Source organism: Chiloscyllium punctatum, chromosome 15 (genome assembly GCF_047496795.1).
Source record: "Chiloscyllium punctatum isolate Juve2018m chromosome 15, sChiPun1.3, whole genome shotgun sequence".
NCBI classification, from domain to species: Eukaryota; Metazoa; Chordata; class Chondrichthyes; order Orectolobiformes; family Hemiscylliidae; genus Chiloscyllium; species Chiloscyllium punctatum.
In genome coordinates, this window is record NC_092753.1 from 57,567,740 (window position 1) to 57,584,831 (window position 17,092).

The 17,092-nt window shown below is 40.8% G+C and overlaps 1 protein-coding gene across 2 annotated transcripts in view; it reads right to left on the reverse strand.

Annotated features, from left to right (window-relative positions):
* Window positions 1-13,688, reverse strand: part of LOC140486280 (vang-like protein 1) — a 57,052-nt gene extending 43,364 nt beyond the window's left edge. The window contains exon 1 of one of the 2 annotated variants that reach the window (XM_072585200.1): window positions 13,518-13,688. The gene's annotated coding sequence lies outside the window, so the exon portion shown is untranslated. Of the gene's footprint in view, window positions 1-12,811; window positions 12,934-13,517 lie in introns of those variants that run through there. The other variant, XM_072585202.1, reaches the window with a different exon arrangement.
* Between the last annotated feature and the right edge of the window lie 3,404 nt (window positions 13,689-17,092).

Here is a 17,092-nt window from a genome sequence, read left to right on the forward strand (position 1 = left end):
CTGCAAGGTGAAATGTTCTTTTAAATAAATGAGTGTAGATTGGTTTGGCACTATAGGAAAATACAGGCCCATTCAAGACTGTAAAATCTAGCTATACCCAACCTCTAGTATTTTGTAATTGCCCACATTCTTAAATATTTAGTTAATGTTCCCTTAAGATATTCCATACTATTTGCCCTCATGACAATCCACTCCACAAGTTCACGACTCTCTATTAAAAATAGGAACATAATATCACAAAGGGCTAAGCCATATAGTCCTTCGATCCTCCACCATTCAACATGATAACGGTTGATCTGGCTGCAATCTCATCTCTACTCTGTCTGCACTCAGAACTTTTGATTTCTTTATTTAGAAAAGAAATCTAACTCAAACTCAGCCCAGGGAAGAAAATTCCAAACTTAGAGAAAAATATTCTCACCTCCACCTTAAAAGGAAGACCTATCATTAAATAACATCCCGTAGGTTTAGTCTCCCACACAAAGGAAATATCTCCTGGACATCCACCCTATCCAGTCTCAAGACCTTATATGTTTTAATAAGATCACTTCTCATTCTTCTCAACTCCAATAGGTATGCACCAAATCTGTCCTTCATACAATTAGTATCTCATCCCAGGATGAAGTCTGGAGTCTGAATAGTTTGCAATTTCTCCAATTTTGAGTCCATTTCTTTGATTTAATTACTTATAATTAGTTACCTTGTGTTACATATCCCTTGACTATACCCTGACAACTTTCCCCCAATTCTTCTCTTCAGGTTTAACAATCACATGGTCCTCTCAATCTTTTTCATTATTCAGGTGCCTTAAACTGGGTATCAACTAACCTGGGCATTTCTCTTGGTTTGAATGTTGATGGCAACAGAAATAATGTCTTGTCACACTAATTACTATTGGGGGTCAGTTAGCACAGTGCTGAATGATTGGTTTGAAATGCAGACTGATGTCAACAGTGGTGGTTTCATTCCCCTATCAGCTGAGATAACCACAAATGATTGTCCTACTCAACCTAGTCTAAGGCATGGTGACCCTGAGGATAAAACACCAGATGTTTCACTGCACTATTCAGTTTTAGTAAAGGTTCCACCATTGGTCTCTGCAGGATCATGACATGTAGGTCACAGCCAGTTAGTTGTCACTATTTCCCTCTTTAGTCTGAATAAATCATAGTTATTCACCATGAATGCTATCTTCCATTCCTTCTTACTCTGTTTGCACTCAGTCAGTGACTCCTTGCCATGTTAACAATTACATTGAAAACAACTTATTGATTTTTCTGGTTTAACCATTACCTCAGAAGCTCACCTCTTGTTCCATGCCATACTACCTTGCAGAGTAATTACTCATTTAACCTGGTGTTGAAAGCTCTCAAAAACCTTTTGAGTTCATTTTGCTTCATAAATTTGAACATTTAGTATCAAATCAGTTCATGAAATCCAAATGATGGTACATGAATGACAGTACATTAACACAAAGCAAAATCCAGAGGTATGGAACTTTAGACATTTTTACCTACTCAAATCAGGCTAACAATCCATGGGGTAGATCTGTTCATAGGACATTTATGTCACTTCCACCTTTTGTGCTCAAGATTAATGGATGAACTCTCATTAGTCCAACAAAATGTTGGCCAGTTTCATCCTCCTATTTTGAAATATAAATACGGCAATAGAATTCAATATATTACTATTTTTAGGCATCTGTTTGATTTTTTTTACTAAAAAAATCATGCATAATTGCAGAAACAAATTCTTAAACTTCTGGTGAAATCTTATACAGTACTAAAATATCTGTTCGTAAAGTACACTGGTTTCTCATTTATTCATTCATCAATGAATGAATGATCACAGGAAATAACAGTGAATGGTCATCAACCTAAGATCGTAACATATTTAACTTAGATGGTCGTGGGTATTTTGAACCCACTGCTTGAAAGGGTGGTAGAAATGGGAACCCTCAAGGCATTTAAACGAACACTTGAAACGCCATAGCAAGTAGGCTATGAACCAAGTTCTGGAAAATGGAATTAGAATTGGTGGATGTTTGATGACCAGTGAAGACGTGGGCTGAAAGTCCTCTTTGTGTGCTGTAAAACCTCTATGATTCTAGTATCTGTGGAGAAAAATTGCATTCCTGCATTTCGAAGCTTTATTTTTATGAACAGAAGGAATTTAGATATGATTACAATATCCTCAAACGTGAACCTCCTTACAGTTTACAATCACCTAACACAAGATGAAGTGCCAACTGCACTCTGATATATCACAAATGAAACTGCCCATTTCTATGTGGATTTTCAAGTCTGTTTTGTCAGTTTTTGTGCCGTGACCACTAAGCATACTTAATGTCAATGACATTCACAGATGAGAATTCTACAACACGACTGCATATTCCAAGCAAAAATAGTCATTATTGCTTGTGACAAAGTCCAAGATATGTTAAATTATAGAAAAAGCAGTTACCTCATGCTAGACTCAAATAACATAAAACTGTAGGATTGAAACAGGATGATCACAACCATCACAAAATGAAACCTCATCCATCATTTTTAATTAATACATAGATACTTTAGAGCTTGTGGGATTTCTTCATGAAATATACAGCTGGACAGTGTATCAAGCATCAATCTATCATCCTGAAAACCGTGCGGCCAATAAATGGCACTCACATTAAAAAATAAATATCATGCAACTGTTAAAGATTATTAGGGGAGACCAAATAAACAATTACCAGGAAATAATAAGGTCAATTTATGGCATATAAAAATTGGCTGCAAAATTGTTTAAGGACTCAAATCATTTTCCAGCGTACACCTCAGCAGCTCAGATTCATAAATTATAGTATCACTGCAAGCCTCTAATTTTCTTAATGAGAGACTAGGATTGAAATGTGAGTTATGAAAAATACCTTCACTTCCCAACAGACGTTAGAAAACCTGACACACCCAATGGAACATATTTAAATACAAAAGCAAAAGGAAGAACCAGTGATAAATGAATAGGCTCTCATTAAACTTTAACAGTATAATAAATAACAAACTGAAATATAAAATCCAAGATTTCACCATATATGATTGGGAAGTCAGGCACTGAACTGTATCTATGCTGGAAATTATCCCAGTGAAATTAAACCTATCATTAATTTTGCTGAAATAATAAACAGTTTCAAACAAAATTCATGCTTTTGAAAAAAAGGTTAAAAAAAAGGAACCCACCATTTTAAAATGGCAAGTTGATTTCATCTTAACCTAAATACTGTGCAAATTGCAACACCACACTAAGGGGAATTTATATTCAGGTGATGGAAGGCTGAACAGAGGCAGTAAGAACTGGAAATTCATTAGATGACTCCAGCAGGGTTTTCTTTTCCTCTGGGGAAGCACCTAGCCCGGAGTTTGGTGAGTCCAGACAGTAAGAGGTGATATAAAATTCAGTATGAAGAAGGAAAAAAAAAGGCAATATGCTTTTGAAATGAAGCACATGCTAGCTCCATTTTGAGATGAATTCCAGTTTATGTTCTAATTCACTGTTCTAGACACAAGATATATAAAGTCTAATACATCTTACAGAAATATACAGCAAAATAGAAAACAAAACATATCAGTGAATTTTAGTCAAAAATAAACCTGCTTTTGTGACAACAGTAACACTCAAGAGTTGTAACATTGCATAGTTGCACAGTTGAGATATCCAGGATTTTACATTGACCCAGGTACACGAAGTAAATCTTGAAAGTACTGTGGTTTTTGTTTTGAGAAAATGCGTTTAAATACACTGGTCAGTGGTGCATATTTAACCACATGTTAAATAAGTAGGAATAATAGTGTTTTATTATTCTTTAAGTGATGTGAAAGTTGCTGAAGTCAATATCTGCTGTTCATCCCTCATTGCCTTGATGATGTATGTGCCACCTTCTTGAATTCCTACCATCCATTTGGAGTACTTCCACTTTGGTTACAGGGAGAGTTTCAAGATTATGACCAAATAACAATTAAATGTTGATGTGTTTCCAAATCAGGATTGAGAGAGATTTGGAGAATATGAGGGTGTTGGTGATGCATTCTTCTTGGTGATACAGTAGATATGTTTTGAAAATTTTGTTGGAGGAACCAGGTGAATTACAGATGGTACACAGAGCTGCTGCTGTGCATCAGTAAATGGCAGAAAGAGTGAGCCTACTCTAACCCCATTTCCCTGCACTTAGCACATATCCTTCTAAACCTTTCCTATCCATATAATTTGTCCAAATGCCTTTGAAATGGCGTCAATGTACCCAACTCAACCACTTTTACTGGCAGCTGATTCCATGTGTGTACCATCCTCAGTGTAAAAAACATTGCCAGTCAGGTTCTTCTTCCCCTTTAACTTTGAACTGATGTCCTCTAGTCCTTGATTCCCCAACCCTGGAAAAAAAAATGTGCATTCACCCTATCTATGCCTCTCATGATCTCCACTTCTTTAAGATCCCCCTCTGTCTACTACGCTCTAAAGAAAATTGTCCTACCTTACCCAACCCCTCTCCATAATTCAGACTGCTGAGTCCAAGCAACATCCTTGTAAATTTCCTTAGCACTCTTTCCAATTTAGTAACATGCTTCTTATAGCAAGGTGACCAAAAGTGAACACAATACTCCAAGAGTGGCCTCACCAAAATCATGTACGACTGCAACATAACTTCCCAACTTTTACACACAATGCCCTAACTGATAAAGGCCAGTGTGCCATAAGCCTTCTTCACTGCCCTGTTTACCTCTTTCAGAGAACTGTGTACCTGAACTCCAAGGTTTCTCTGTTCCACTCCTTAAGGTGCTACCATTCACCATGAAATTCCATCCTTAATTTGACTTTTCAAAATGCAAGACCTCAGACTTATCTATATTGAACTCCATTTGCCATTTCTCAGCCCATTTCCTCAGCTGATCAAGGTCTGATCATCTTCCTCACTGTTCACAATACCACCAATTTAGTATCATCTGCAAATTTACTAATCATACCTTGTACATTCCCATCCAAATCATTGATTATAGATAACAAATAGCAACGGGCCCAGCACCGACCCGAGGCACTTCACTAGTCACAAGCTTCCAGTCTGACATGCATCTACTATTACACTCTGCTTCCAGCTCCCCCTGGATTCCACGTGATCTAACCTTTCAGAGCAGCCTACTATGTAGCCTTACTGAAATCCATTTGACTATGTCTCCCACACTGCCTTTGTCAACCTCCGTGGTCACTTCATCAAAGAACTCTAACAAATATGTGAGGCATGATCTCCTATGAACAAAGCCATGCCGACTACTCCTAATCAAACCCTGTCTTTTCAAATGCATGTATATCTTAACTCTTAGAATCTCATCAAGTAACTTACCTACCACAGATGTCAGGATCATTGGTCATCCACTCAACACTTCTGGGTGAGAATGATTGCAATTATTGTAGGCTTGACCTTTGCTCTAATGTGCTACACTCCATTATCTTGGAAGATGGGGCTACTCATATAGCCTCTTTTACCAGTTAGTTGTTTGATAATGCGGTGCAATTTGGAAATGGATGTGGAAGGACATGTTCCAGGTGGTTTTACAGGGCGGGTGCCCAGGGCCAACTCCCAAATTTTGGTAGAATCCTTAAGTCTGGTTATGGGGAGGCTAGCAGATTGCTGCATCCACTCCCTCCCTGGTTGCCTTTGGGCAAGACATAGAGGGTAGGAGGGCACCACGATGAAAGCCCCAACAGTGAAGAATCTACCAGAATGGAGTTAGTGGGGAGACACAATCGAGTGGGGAAGGTTGGTATGGAATATTCAGGTTAAAAAGAAAGTTTAGGCACAGGAACAGACTTAAACAACAGGTCTACTGTTTACTAGGACAGTCCTGTGGCTGAGGTGGCCAAGAGGTGGATGTTCTTCATAAACAGAAGTACAGAATACAAAAGCAAATAATTTTTGTTGACCCTATATAAACAGTTTCTCCCCACTGTGATCATGGTTTCTAATTTGGTTTCTAATCTGCATAGAGAGTTCTAAAGAAATTCACTGTAATGGCTCCAAGGATAAAAGACTACAGAGAAGTTGAGGTTGTTCTCCTTAGATGAGGGGATTTGATCGAGATGGATAAAATTCAAAAGGGTTTGGACAGAATAAATAGAAACTTTTTCTAACACTGAAGAGGTGATAACGAGACATCTCTAACCTAAACTCAATTAAATTAAAAGAACCAGACATGAGAAACATTTACAAAGAGTAGTTGGGATTTGCAAGATGCTTCCTCCCCAAGGTTGTAGGGGATACAAATTTATAAGTTTGTAAGGTATAGGAGCAGAATTAGGCCATTCTGCCCATCGAGTCTGCTCCGCCATTCAATCATGGCTGATATGCTCCTCTTCCCCCATTTTCCTGCCTTCGCTCCAAATCCTTTCAACCCATTACCAATTAAAAATCTGTCTAACTCCTCCTTAAATTTAGGCACTGTCCCAGCATCCTCTGCACTTTGGGGTAGCAAATTCCTGATTCACAACATTTCCTACTCTTTATCCAAAGACTATGGCCACTCTTCCTAGAATGCCCCACAAGAGGAAGCATCCGAATCACATCTATTTTATCCACACCTTTTATCATCCCGCATACCTCAATTTGATATCCCCTCATTCTTCTAAATTCTAGATTGAACAGTTTAGCCTATGCTATCTCTCTTTGTACAACAAACCCCTCATCTTTAGGAGCAATCTAGTGAACCTCCTCTGAACTGCTTCCAATGCCACTGCATCTTTCCTCAAATAAGGGGACCAAACTGTGCACAATACTCCAGGTGAGATCTCACTGATTCAAATTTAGTCTGCAAAAGGAAATCAGAAAAATACTTGAGAAACAAAGTGGGTAACAAAGTTAAGGTGGAAGGACGTAGGACTGACAGGATTTCTCTTTGAAAGAACTGTAGCAGACTCAATAGACTGAGAAGCCTCCTCTTTTTTATTTAATCACATGTGCTGTGGATGTTACTGGCTGGCCAGCATTTCTCAGCCATTCTTAATTGCCCTTGAAAGGATGGTGGGGAGCTGTTTCTTGAAGCGCTGTAGCCCATGTGCCATTGAGTAGACACACAATGCCCTCAGGGAGGGAATTCAAGGATTCTGACCAAGGGCCAGTAGAGGAATGGTGATCTATTTCTCAGTCAGAATAAGGAGTGGTTTGGAGGGGAACTTGCAGGTGATCACGTTTCCATGCATTTGCTGTCCTTGTCCTTCTAGACGGAAGTAGTTGTTGGTTTGGAAGATGCTGTCTTAGGATATTTGGTGAATCACGACAAAGCAGTTTGTCATCGAGTCTTCTGAACTGTTAGTAAATTAGGATCACCTGACAGTCATCGAAAGAATCAGGATGATGAGTGGTACTTTGTTTATAAATTAACTTGCTGGCCTGAAAGTAAACTTTAATTCAGTCACAAGGTATTTTAAATATGTATGAATAATCAAATGCTCCTTCATGTGTATAGTTTTTGAGGCTGGGGGTGAATGAATTTGTATAAGAGCTTGCTAAGTGCTTTATGTTCAGAATATGAGACTGAAAGCTGATTGTTTTGAAGAGTCATTTTTTGGTTTGTCCAGCTAAGTGCTTGATTTATTTTTAATATTAATATGTTTGCTTTTTTTCCACTCTTTGAATGCTTCATATTAAATTTGTGGGTGAGGAAAGGTAGTTTATGTTGATACATATGGTGCTATTGAGAGTTTTTTTTAGGCTTAATGTCACTGAGGACATTCAAGAGACACGGAGCGTGATGACTTGTAGATTTAGAGAAGTGATTACACAGCAGGATCAGTCAGATAGTTGGCTCACTGTAGTTGCTAAGTACTATGGCTATTCCTTTCTCAAATAGATATTCCATTTTGGGCACTGCTGAAAGAGATAGCCTCTCAAAGGAAAATAAAAGTGGTAGTCAGATCTTGGGCAGTTAAGAACAAATCTTGTGATAAATGTGGTTTGTCAAGATTGAAAAGAATAATAGTTATAGGAGACTCTCCAGTCAGGGTCACAGCTGGGAAATTGTGTGGCAATGAGTGTGAATCTGGGATAATATGTTCCTTTTCCTTGCCAGAATTAACATGTTTAAAGCATATTGTCAAAGGGGAGTGAGACACGCTGGATGTTGTTGTACACATTTGGAGAAATGACAAAGTTAGGGTAAGGGTGAAGGCTTTGCAAGGTGAATATAAGAGGTTAGGTAGAGGTTAAAAACAGAATACCAAAAGTGGGCGGCACGGTGGCACAGTGGTCAGCACTGCTGCCTCACTGCACCAGAGACCCGGGTTCAATTCCCACCTCATGCAACAGTCTGTGTGGAGTTTGACATTCTCCCCGTGTCTGCATGGGTTTCCTCTGGGTGCTGCAGTTTTCTCCACAGTCCAAAAATGTGCAGGTTAGGTGAACTGGCCATGCTAAATTGCCTGTAGTGTTAGGTGACAGGGTAAACATGGGGGAATGGGTCTGAGTGGGTTGATCTTCGGAGGGTCAATGTGGACTAGTAATCTCTGGTTTACTTCTGGTGCTAAGTTCTAACAAGGGTAAGAATAAAAAGGTAGGGAATAGCTGAACAGGTGGTGCAAACGTGTAGGGATTTAGTTTTCTGGAACGGAGAGGGAGTAGCATCTTTGATTCAGGAAAGCATTATACTATAATTGCCAAAGATATTTCTGAGGGATAATTTAATGCAAATATATGGGTTGAAATTAGAAATAAGAAAGGAATGATCACCTTGATGGGACTGTACTATAGCCACGCCCCTCCCCAACAGTCAGAAAGCTACTGAGAAGCAAATATATGGAGAGATCTCAAATATATGTAAGAATAAGAAGTTTGTAATAGTGGGGAATTTTAATTTTGCAAATATTGACTGGGGCTGTCATTGTATTAAAGGTGCAGATGAAGAATTTTTTTTTAAATGTATTCAAGAAAATTTCTTTATCAACATGTAAATATGCATACTAGAGAAGGAGCAAAACTTGACCTTCCCTTGGGAAATAAGGCAAAGCAAGTGACTGAAAAATTAGTCTGGGAACAGTCTGGGACCAGTGGTCATGATATTAGTGTTAGAACAGTTATGGGATATGATAAGTCATCCATAAAAAATTGAAGTTCTTAACTGGAGGAAGGCACATTTTAAGGGAAGGAGACAAAAACTTTCAAGTTGTTTGGAGTAGACTGTTTGTAGGTAAAGGGACGACTGACAAGTGGGAGGCCTTCAAAAGTGTGATAACATGAGTTCAGAGGTAGTATGTTCCTGTTAGAATGAAAAGGCTGGCAAGATTAGGGAACAATGCACGAATAAAGGGATTGAGATTCTAGACAAGTAAATTTGCAGATGCTGTCAAAAGTGGTGGTGTAGTGGACACTAAAGAAGGTTATCTAAGATTACAAAGAGATCTTGATCAATTGGGTCAATGGGCTGAGGACTGGCAGATGGAGTTTAATTTGGATAAATTGAGGCTTTGCAGTTTGGTAATACAAACAAGAACAGGACTTATATAATTAATGGTAGGGCCCTGGATAGTAGTGTAGAACAGAGAGACTTAGGGGTTTAGGTAGATAATTCTTTGAAATTTGTGACACAGTTCGATTGGGTGGTTAAGAAGGTGTTTAGCATGCTTGCCTTCATTGCTTAGACCCTCGTGTTTAGCAGTTGGAGCCCCGTACTGAGGTTGTACAGGATGTTGGTGAGGCCTTGACTGGAGTACTGTGTGCAGTTCTGGTCACCCTGTTATAGAAAGGACATTATTAAACTGGAAAGGGTTCAGAAAAGATTTACCAGCATGTTGCTGGGAATGGAGGATATGAGATATAAAAATAGACTGGAAAGATAGGGACTTTCTTCAAGGAGGTTCGGGGGACCTACTGAGGTTTATAAAATCACGAGGGGCATAGGTGAATGACAAGGGTCTTATCCCCTAAGATTGGAGAGTTCAAACATTTTTACGGTGAGAGGAAAGAGATTTAACAAGGGCATGAGGGGCAACTTTTTTTTAAAAACAGACAACGTTTGGTGTGTGTAATGAACCTTTGGATGTAGGTTTGCTCACTGAGCTGCAAGGTTCATTTCCAGACGTTTCGTTACCTTACTAGGTATCATCTTCAGTGGGCCTCAGGCGAAGCAATGCTGAAAATTCCTGCTTTCTATATGTTTGGGTTGGTGATGTCATTTCCAGTGATGTCACTTCCTGCTCCTTTTCTCAGGGGGTGGTAGGTGGGGTCTAACTCGATGTGTTTGTTGACTGAGTTCCGCACGGGAATTCCTAGAAGCATGGCATTCCAACCGGAACTCTATCAACAAACAGAGTTAGACCCCATCTACCATCCCCCTGAAAAAAGGAACAGGAAGTGACTTCATCACAGGAAATATCACCACAGGAAATGACATCACCAACTCAAACATAAATATAAAGCAAGAATTTTCAGCATTGCTTTGCCTGAGGCCCACTGAAGATGACACAGAGTAAGGTAACAAAACGTCTGGAAATGAACTTTGCAGCTCAGCAAGCTAACCTACATCCAAAACCTCAACCTGAGCTACAAAACTCACTGTGTAATGAACTGCCAAAGAAAGTGGTGAATGCAGGTTACAACATTTAAAAGACATTTGGATAAGTTGATGAATAGGAAAGGTTTGGAAGGACATGGGCCAAGAGCAAGCATTTTAGACGAGTGTAGCTGATAAAATGGTTGGCGTGGGCTGGTTGGACCAAAGGATCTGTTTCCATGCTGTATGACTTGTGCCTTTTGGGCAGTGTACAGTCATTAGGGAATCTGGAGGCCAGCCACCCCAGAACCCTTCAGTTAGCACTGCTGTCAAAGACACAACCTATTTCCACGTTTGCTCTAGTTAAGTTTCTGGTCATTAACAATCCTCATATCCAAGTTCCTTCTATGTAGCACAGGTGTACAGCCTTCAGGAATGTGTCATATACAGAACAAATATCCCAGGGAAAAAAAATTCTGTTAAGTTATGTGCATGGTCGCCAAAGAAACCATGCAGTACAAAAGGTAGCCAAACACAGCAAAAGGAGGTTTGAAGAAACGCTTGCCCATGATGTTGATAGCAAAGGTGTTGAGTGTCGACAATGCCACTGAATATGATGCTGAGATGGTTAGGTTCTTTCTGGTTGCCTTAACCTTGTATGGCACAAATGTTATTTGATACCCATCAGGTCAAAGCTGAAAATGTGTTGCTGGAAAAGCGCAGCAGGTCAGGCAGCATCCAAGGAGCAGGAGAATCGACGTTTCGGGCATGAGCCCTTTTTCAGGACTCCTTGGATGCTGCCTGACCTGCTATGCTTTTCAAGCAACACATTTTCAGCTCTGATCTCCAGCATCTGCAGTCCTCACTTTTTCCACACATCAGCCCAAGCCTGAATGTGGTCCAGATCTACCTGCATATGGTCAGGGTTTCATAATGTAGAGTTGTGAATAGCAAACACTGCATTCATCAGTGAACATGTCTACTTATAACAGAGGGAGGGTTACTAATGCAGTAGCAGAAAGTGATTAAGCCTAGACATGCTCCTGAACAACTTGGGCTCATGGCACATTTGTTGTGCCTCCATCTCTCAACCAAGGAGTTTCAAGTACCATCTGCTCCAGAAGTGTATTATAATATCTCTGAACATGTTGATTAGAAATCTCTCTCATGAAGAACTTCTGCGAAGACCTGAGACCATATTGATCGTCCTCCAAGAACGACAAACATCATCTTCTGCAGTTAGTATGACTCCAATCATTAAAAGTGTTTCTTCCCTTGGATTGCGTTGGCTTCAGCTTTACTAGGATTTCCGGATGCCACAAATTTGGATAGATTCTGCCTTGATAGCACAACCAGTTACTTTGTCACTTCTGGAATTCGGTCTATTTCCAGAATGTTGGACAAAGACTACAATGAAATCTGCAGTCCAAAGGTCATGGTGGAAACTAAACTGAACATCTTGCATTTTGTGAACACATTATTCCTGAGCAACTGGTCACTTTGCCAGTGATATAACTATACTCAAACAGCTTGACTGGGGGCACACCTGGTTCTGCAGTATTCTTTTAGGACTGCAGCAGGAACGTTATCACATCATCAATACCAAGTCCAGTGCATTTAGCCATTTTGTGATATCATGTGGAGTGAACTGAATTGGCTGAGAACTGGCATCTGAGAAACTGGACACTCTCAGACAGTCAGCCATTCAACCACTTCTGGGTGAGAATGGTGGCACTTAATTGCAGCCTTGGCCTTTGTTCTAATGTGCTATACCCGACTATCATTGAAGATGGAGCTATTCACAGGGCCTCCTCTACCAGTTAGTCGTTTGATAGTCCAGTGCAATTCGGTACTGGATGTCGAAGGACAATAGAGCTTTGACTTGATCCAGTGGTTGTGGGATTGCTTAGCTAATTCAGCTCCACTATTCAGCATGCAAACAGTTCTCTGTTGTCGCTTCACAGGGTTCATAATGAGAGGGGAGGGACAGGATGAAACTTTGGCTCAATGAATGTTCGGCTCAATTATGAGATAAATAATATTCTAAACTTGTAAAAGAATATTTTAGCAGGATGGAATATCTCACTTGAATTAAGGATCATGAGGTTCACCACCTTTCAAATCACTCTACAACTTTGATGTTACCACCATGAACTAAGTTCAGGTGATATAAAATTCGGCAAGCAAGATCACTAATTAACCAGACCACATGAGAGTAATCGGACACAGGAGGCCACTGTGTTTGTGCCAACACTTATTGAGAAAGTAATAAAATTCATTTCGTTCCTATTTTTCGAGAGACTCACAGACTTTACGTGTATTCTCCAAGTCCAATGGGGGCTTCGTCCAGTCTACATCTCACTCTCAAGTTGCAGCGAGGCGCATCCCCGGGGTCTATCCAGCGACTCCCAGAGGAGCAGCAACCTCCGGTTTGTCTCCCTTCCCAGAGGAGCATCCTCCGCCTGCCCCCACCCCGCAATAGGATAAAAACTCTCACCGTCTTTTCTCCCCTCACCACATACCGCCGTTCCCGATAATCTATCCTTCGACCGCATCCCCCTCCCACTGGATGTTGAGATCGTTAAACTTGTTTTTAATCGCCCCTGTCTCACGCGATTATGTTGCAGGACCACAGACAAGCCCCGGGTGGTTTGACGGGGCGGGTGCCCCAGGGCCGATTCCCAGGCTTGGGGAGGGTCCTCAGGCCCGGGTACGGGGAAGCTGGGCGGATTGCAGCACAAAAGTCTCTCTCCGGCCGCCTTTGGGCCGGACGCTGTGGGGGTAAGGCCCGCTTAGCCGTTTCTGGAGCCCGCGCGCGGGGTCTGGGCCGCGAGATCACAGCCTGAGCGCTAGGCCGCGGTGCCGCCTGCTCGCTGCTTCTTTTTCACAACCCCCTCCCCTCCGAATCCCGGGGCGAAAGTCTCCGTCAAATGGCGCTGCGGCTCCCCGAACTGGCAGTCAGGACAACGCTAAAGGGCAACAGCGCGCTGTAACCGCCCCGCGCATTCTAACCTGGGCCAGGCTTCCTCTGGAAACAGTCTTGCTCCTCGGCAGCAATCACAAAACGGCCCGATTGTGTGGGGGAGGAGGGAGAGGGATATCGACATCGAGATGGAAACAGATCGGGGGAGCCTTGGTGAGGGGGGCGGGGAGGAGCACTCCCGTAAAAACACGGACTGCTTCGGCCGCCGTAGTCTGAAGCACGCATGCGCAGGACGGAGCCGCCGCCGCCTGTCACGTGAGCAGCCTCCACGGGTGGAGAACTCTTGTTTGAAGTCAAGCTGCTCCGGGCAACGACAGCTCCGTGCTTTTCGCCTACTCCTCCTCTCAAAGTGTATACCAGAGCAGGACATTTTGAGGCTCGAGCCAACCCGATTGCTCTTTAGATCTTGTTTCAAGGCTATATCTTGGTAACCGGCCTCAATAACGTATTATTTTAAGTTTTTCTTCAGTGCGCTATGGGCCTTGCTCCCCGCTCCAACGTTAATTTTCTCACCTGCAGTCAGCCTCGAGAAGGCGTTGGAAGTGGTTTATACATATCGCGCTAGCAATAGCCAAACTTTAAGATGGGAGTGTCCAAGGTGAAGTAATGGCGATAAACGTGGGTGATCTTTCACTACATACAAGTTGAACGAGTATTAGGAAAAGGTCGCCTGGCTGGCGAAGTTTTGGGAATAGTTTCTCGAAATGTCATGTTCTAGAGCCAAACAAATTACTGGGGAAACTCAGCAGTTCTGGCAGCAAAATGAAGAGAAAACAGGGTTAAAGTTTCAAGTCAGTTGACCCTTCTTCAGAACTCGAAATGATAACTGTTTTCTCTCCACAGATGTTTGCAGACCTGTTGAGCTTCTCCAGCAATTTCTGTTTTTGTGTTTGATCTCTAACATCCATAGTTCTTTTGTTTTATTTTAATATTCTGGAGCTAATGTGTGAACAGGTCATACCAGATTGAGTATTGTACAATGAGATAAAATTAATGACTGCATAGTGAAGGCAGAATGAGTACATGATCATAGTGCAATCAAATTTTACATTCAAATTCTGGATGAAAAATGTGAATCTAACTAGAACTTAAATTTTACAAAAGAGCAGTTATGAGGGTGCAAAGGCAGAACTTACTAAAATAGCCTAATTTTCTAGTTTAAGGGATGGGTTAGTTTAAGTGAAAGTGGCAGACACTTGTATTTCAAATACTGAAAGATACTTTCTAGTGAGAAAGAAAGACTCTGGGAAGGGTGTTCCATTTGTAGCAAACTAAGGAATTTAAAGATTGTGCTTAACTGAAAAATCAAATAATTCTGCAAAGACAAATGGTAGGTGGGAATATTGTAAAGAATGACTAAAAGGCTAATGAGGGAGAGGGTCATCAGACCTGAAACTTTAACTTTCATTTCTCTTCACAGATGCTTCAGAGCTGCTGAGTTTTTCAAGCAGCTTGTGTTTGTTTCTGATTTACAGTATCTGCAGTTCATTTGGTTTTTAGTTAGATTATGGGAGAGAGCTGGTTAGAACAATGAAAACAGTTAAAGTTTCTACGGGTACAGGGTCCCCAGTCTACGAATGTCGAACTTACCAATGTTTATACAGTAAACCTCTTATTATCTGGCACTTAAGGGATCAGGAGTGTGCCAATTGATCAAATATTCTGGATAATCATGAGACCCACACGAGCAATGTATAAGTACACAAAGTAATAGAAACATAAGGAGTGTTTACATCATTGTTATACTTTATTTACGGCATGAATAATAATGCAATTTTGCTTTAAATAAAATTTACTGGTAGAGAACCTTCTCACATTCACCTTCAACTACTACTCAAGCATCATTTTAGGATGTGGTATTTGAGAAGAAATTGACTTGAAATTGAATCAACTGATAACATGTCATCTGGCCATTTGATTAAATAACAATCATGTTTACATTGAAATAATTTTTAAAAAACTATAATAATAGGACAGAATACTGTAGTAAACTTCATATTTGAGGTATATGATTTTTACCGATTTGTCAAGAATGTCAGTTCATAAGGGTGCTAGTTAAAGCAAAATGTGCTCCTTTTACACGTGTGACGCCATACAGGGGTATAATTTTAAAGATCAGACATATGAACGTTTACTTGATTCAAAGTGGGTACTTTATATTGTTCTGTATTGTTCAGACTTGTGAATGGACTTCAGAATGAAACTCATTCACAGTCTGGGGCCTGCCTGTATTTTAAAAGAAACAGAGTAAGTAAAGTGAGCAGTGGCCCCTTTGAAAGGGAATCTGGGGAATTAATACTAGAAAATAGGGAAATGGCAGATGAATTGCATGTGTCTTCACCGGAAAAGATAAAAGAAAAATCTCAGAAATAATTGTGAATTAGGTGATGAAAAGAACCATCAGGGAAGGATACTGAGGAGAAAAAAAAAGCTGCCAGGTTTTTAGGTCCTGATAGACTCCATCCCAGGATTGTGAAATTATTGCTGACATAGTAGAGTCATAGAGATGTTCAGCACAGAATCTGCCCCTTCGGTCCAACCCGTCCATGCCGTTCAGATATCTCAGCCTAATCTAGTCACTTGCTGGCACCCGACCCATATCCCTCCAAACTGTTCCTATTAATATACCCATCCAGATGCCTTTTAAATATTGCAATTGTACCAGCCTCCACCACTCCCTTTGGCAACTCATTCCATACACACACCACCCTCTGTGTGAAAAAACTGCCCCTTAGGTCTCTTTTGTATCTTTCCCCCCTCACTCTAAACCTATGCCCTCTAGTTCTGGACTCCCTCACTCCAGGGAAAAGACTTTGATTATTTGTCCTATTCATGCCCTTCATAATTTTATAAACCTCTGTAAGATAACCAGTTAGCCTCCGACATTCCAGGGACAACAGCCCCACTCTATTAACCTCTTCCCTATAGCTCAAATCCTCCAACCCTGGCAACGTCCTTGTAAATCTTTTCTGAATCCTTTCAAGTTTCACAACATCCTTCTGATAGGAAGGACATCAGGATTGCACGCAATATTCCAAAAGTGGCCTAACCAACGTCCTGTATAACCACAACATGACCACCCAACTCCTATACTCAATACTCTGACCAATAAAGGAAAGCATACCAAACGCCATAGATGTGTTTTAATTTTATAAAATTCCTTAGATTTTGAAAATGACCAATCAGTTTGGAAAATAGCACATGGCTGCTCTATTCAAGAAGCAAGAAAATTAAAAGTTGGTTAGCTTAATATCTGTCACAGGGAAAATGCTAGAATCTGTTGTTAAGGGGGCAAGGTAGACGAGCATAAAATTACAAGGGGGTATTGATTAGGTGAATGGACAAAATTGTAGTAGGTGGAGTTCAATGTAGCAAGTGTAAGGTTATCAATTTTGGACTGGGAAAGGTTGGATCAGGGTATTTCCAGATACTTCTAGTACTTCAATGAAGTTAAATACAGTGGATGTCCAAAGAGATTTGGGGGTTCAGGTACATAGATTTTAAAATGCTACAAACAGCAAGTAACTGAGATTATGCCCTCTAGTACGAGCCTGTACCAGAAGTGGGAAAAACCTCTCCAAAACTGCCCTGTCAAGCCCCTAAG